We start from the raw sequence: 5,067 nt of genomic DNA, 5'->3' as shown, positions 1-5,067 counted from the left end.
ATCCGGAGCGGCCTGCTAAGGATCATCACGTTGCCGTCGTACAGGAGCTTGTGCGTTGCTATGACCCTGAATATGATACCAGCCTAGATCCAATTTTGCTGGAACATCTGAAGATGAGTGGCCAGACCAAGAATGATCCAAACCGGCGTCCAGACAAGGTACTTCCTTCTCCTGGACACACACCTCCAACTCAATGAAAATTGACAATGGCAATTGCTTGATAATCTGCTTGAAAGAACCATAGCCTATTGCAAAATATATTCTGTCAGATCTAACAGACCCAATCAATCCTATGTGGAGGGGAAAGGATTGGGGGGGGGGGGGGGTCAAAAAATCTCCCCGAGATTGATACCAATTTGACAGAACACAGATTCAAACCAAATCCATTTGTCTGTAAATCAGATGCTCTATCAATTGGACAAGCGAGTCCCTTCGTGATGCTTAAACTTGAACGGTATTATCATCGCGTGCAATTTAGGGTGGGGTTGGTTGTTCCAATTCCTATATACATATATAAAATAATTTTTAAAAATATATATGAATACATATGATAGATAAAGAGAAAGAGAGAGAGAGAGAGAGAGAGAGAGAGAGAGAGAGCGAGAGAGAAAGAGAGAGAAATAGAGAGGTGGGGAGGGGGGGGGGGAGAAATAGACAAGACAGGGAGCGAGAGAGACAGAACGTGTCTGTATGTGTATGTGTGTGTGTGTGTGTGTGTGTGTGTGTGTGAAAATGTGTTTGTGAGTATGGAAGAGAGAGATAGAGATAGATAGATAGATAGATACATAGATAGATAGATAGATAGATAGATAGATAGATAGATTGAGAGAGAGAGAGACAGAGAGAAGAGAAGAGAGAGAGAGAGAGAGAGCGAGAGAGAGAGAGAGCGATCGATATATATGGAGAGAGAGAGAGAGAGAGAGAGAGAGAGAGAGAGAGAGAGAGAGAGAGAGAGCGAAAGAGAGAGAGAGAGAGAGAGAGAGAGAGAACACAACAAACCAGCTTGTGATATTTAAGTTCCAGAAAAATTCAGGTAAAAGTCATCATTTGGCACCCCCCTCCCCATTTATTATGTAAATAGTAGAATTGTTATACCTGTGAGGCCTTGCTCTACTTGGTCTGCCGACACCAATCCTTGACATTTTTCTAGCTATTTCTTTTTCTCATTTCGGACCCTCTATTTGGAACGCCTTACCGCAGAGCATTCGTGAAAAAGAATCTTTGTCTATTTTTAAACGTTCGCTTAAAACATATGTTTCGATTTTAGTAGATGGTATGAGAAACAAGATAGGTTTGGTTTGTGTTGTGTGTTGTGTTGTGTGTGTGTGTGTGTGTGTGTGTGTGTGTGTGCTTGTGTGTGTAAATGATTATGTTTCAGCCAAAGTAATTTGTAATTTAAGCGCTTAGAGTCTGGTGTCTCGGAGTTATAGCGCTATATAAGTTTTCAGCATTTCAGCATTTCATTTCAGAAGTGTTGTTTGCGCCACAATCTCACGACTTGAATTAACTGTATGGAAAAATTTTAGCTGGAACGATCTGGCTATACGCCTCAACTACAAGCAATAGAAAGAACGAAAATGACGTCACTCAGCTCTTTGTTATTGCTTCTAGACAACCATTTTAATGATTAGTTCTCATTAAATTATACCAATCAGAATGCAAATGTTGAAGGTGGTAGCGTGGAAATGTGATAACAGACTTATCTGGTATTTCATATTTTTGTTACAAAGAAAAAAAAAATCAAAACCCGCTCAAACCAAAAAGGAAAACATCAGATTGCACAAAAGAAAAACAAATCCTTTCTATGAATCGTGGTTTGTTCTCTTTTTTTCACTCTGTTTGTATAGATGATAACTGTGGACTGGTTCTCCATCACGAGTTGATGACAACAACGACATCGATGATGATGATGCTGAGGAGGAGGAGGAGGAGGAGGAGGAGGAAGAAGAGGAAGAGGAAGAAGAAAAAGAAGAAGAAGAAGAAGAAGAAGAAGAAGAAGAAGAAGAAGAAGAAGAAGAAGAAGAAGAAGAAGAAGAAGAAGAAGAAGAAGAAGAAGAAGAAAAAGAAGAAGAAGAAGAAGAAGAAGAAGAAGAAGAAGAAGAAGAAGAAGAAGAAGAAGAAGAAGAAGAAGAAGAAGAAGAAGAGAAGAAGAAGAATGGGAACAAGAAGAACAAGAGCAAGAACAAGAATGGGAACAAGAAGAAGACAAAGAAGATGAAGACGAAGACATACAACATATCATTAATTACAATGACGAGTGATCCCAGAACTCATTATGTTACTTGTGCTCGATTATACGTCGCTTTAGATCTACGAAAAGCTTGTAATTTTTTTCAGACCATCAACTTGTATATCATATCTTTGAATCGCGTTTGTTGATGACAACAACGACATCGATGATGATGATGATGATGATGATGATGATGATGATGATGATGATGAGGAGGAGGAGGAGGAGGAGGAGGAAGAGGGAGAAAATGAAGAAAAGGATGAAGAAGAACATGAATAAAAAAAAAAGAAGAAGAAAAAGAAGATGAAGACGAAGACATACAACATATCATTAATTACAATGACGAGTGATCCCAGAACTCATTATATTACTTGTACTCGAATTTAAGTAGCTTCAGATCTACGAAAAGCGTGTAATTTTTTTCAGACCATCAACTTGTATATCATATGCGATTACTCACGTGTTTCGTACATAGATATTTCCAAATTTATATTACACTTGGATGTATGGATGCCTCATTTTGAAAAAAAAATCATTTACCATACAACAGTAATCTGGAAAGACAGTGGCTTTCTAATTCCAGGTTGTCAAAATCTATTTTTGCTATGGAATGGTGTTTTACGACAACGACTGTGAAACATTTGTCTGTCTTCCATGTCAAGTTTTGTCCATATGTGGATCATACAATGTTTGAATGATTTCGATGGTTTTCGGAATGATATAATACGGGAAATGGGGGAAGGTCTATGTCACGTATTTATAACGTCTTATTTGGGTTTCGTTCAATATTTGATGCCAATATAACTGACTCTGAGAACGATATTAAAAAACAAAAAGATTAGCTTTGAGAAACTCAAGGACTAAGTCTTCAATTAATAACACAACCAATATAAACATAATATCATTATCCTACAACTTAAAAGACAAGGCAAGGGATGACTAAAATGAAATGCCAGTAAACAGTAAGGAGTTAGGAATGGACGGGACTCGAACAAAATCATCAACATCTAGACTGTTTCCACCAAACCCCCAGACCAATCTTCAGAGTTGCAAACTAAGCACATAATCCACATTAAAATATTTTTACCGAATTGGAGGAAATCGACGAATTCCAAAAATTATTCTCTGAGAGGCGAGATGATCTAGACGAGGACAATGCTGGAATCGTTCCAAGAATGTCGGAATGAGAAAGACGAAAGTCATTTCCTCCGAAGAAAATAAAGAAAGTTACAACAAACGTTAAATATGTTTAACCAGTTAACTGATGTCATCTGTAAAGACACGTATTTTAAAATTTGGCCAGAAATTTCATCCTTCAAATATCGATCGATTCAAATATGCTCATCTTGGCAAAAACTCTCAAATCTGAGATCTCATGAGATCTTGCGTTTGTGAATTTTTGGGAAGGTGATGGTCATTTGAATCGATCAAGATTTGAAGGACGAGTTTTCTGGCCAAATTTTAAGATTCCTGTCGCTCCAGAGAACAGCATTTAACTGGATAAACGAAATTGACAAATGGCAACAAACACCTATCAAATCGCATCAACTCGATTTTGTTATGCTTTGTTCTGGCTATTTATTGTTTTAAAACTATCCACAATGTTCGCGTGATTTTAATGGCGACCGATTTATGGAGGGAGATTCTCTTTGCCATGATGTATTAATTAATTAATTAAAAATATTTTCTTCATAGAAAATACTACCTGTATGTTTCACCGAACTCGTTTTACCTGGAATAATCGTGGATATAATAAGATAGTGGTAGGTATCTTAGTGTCAAAAAATGCTTGATAGCAAAAGAGCTAAGATTTTAAAATTGTAAGTCAGATTCAGAATTAGTTGTTTTTTTTTAATTTTTGAAAAAAAGCGTTTTCTGCAAGGAGAGAGAGAGAGAGAGAGAGAGAGAGAGAGAGAGAGAGAGAGAGAGAGATGTGATATTACATATTAATATTAATATATATATATATTATATATATATATATATATATAGATATACGTGTGTGTAATATATATATATATATACACACACACACAGAGAGAGAGAGAGAGAGAGGGAGAGAGAGAGAGAGAGAGGGAGAGAGAGAGAGAGAGAGAAAGAGAGAGAGAGAACAAATCAGTACCCCTACAAATTACCATCATCGTCGCTAATTTATGGAACGAAAATCTGTTAAGTAAAGTGATTTGGTTTACATCCATGGTAAATCTCCATCTGTTGAATTTCCTACCAACAAATGAATCTGGTTTAAGCCAGTCATCACGTTGATAATTTATTTCAAATCTTCTGATCTGGAAAAACACGTATTTAAAAATTTGGCCAGACAGCGAAATATCGATCAATTTAAATGACCCTTATCTTGGCAAAAACTCTCCAACCTGGGACCTCACCAGATCCCAGGTTGGAGTGTTTTTGCTGCCAAGATGAGCGTCATTTAAATCGATTGATAATTGAAGAACGAATTTTCGGCCCAAATGTTTAAATACGTGTTTTTCCCAGAGTACGGCAGTTAACTGGATAAAATAAATACCAGAATTAGAAACTTGTCTTCTGTTCTGTTGTTGAAAAATATGTTTTTATAGAAGCAAGACACACTCTTCTTAATCAAGTCATTTTAAAAACGTAAGCTGTTTGCTGTTAAGGGCCAGGTTTTTATTTTACACCTGAGTACGGAGATATTGTGAGTAAAGTGCCTTTTCCAAGGACTCATCACCGCTCAGATCGGGGCTCGTATCCTGGACCTACCAGTCCGAAGGCGTGTCATACCACAAGACTACAAGTCCGCAAGTCGAATTGCTCGGACGGCTATGGGTTCGAAGCATGTTTTTTTAAAAAAATTA

This window comes from Berghia stephanieae, chromosome 2, assembly GCF_034508935.2.
Source record: "Berghia stephanieae isolate SIO BIC M18660-M18661 chromosome 2, UCSD_Bste_1.3, whole genome shotgun sequence".
Classification (NCBI taxonomy): domain Eukaryota; kingdom Metazoa; phylum Mollusca; class Gastropoda; order Nudibranchia; family Aeolidiidae; genus Berghia; species Berghia stephanieae.
The sequence above is the reverse complement of the archived record's forward strand: the minus strand, read 5'-3'. Positions refer to the sequence as shown.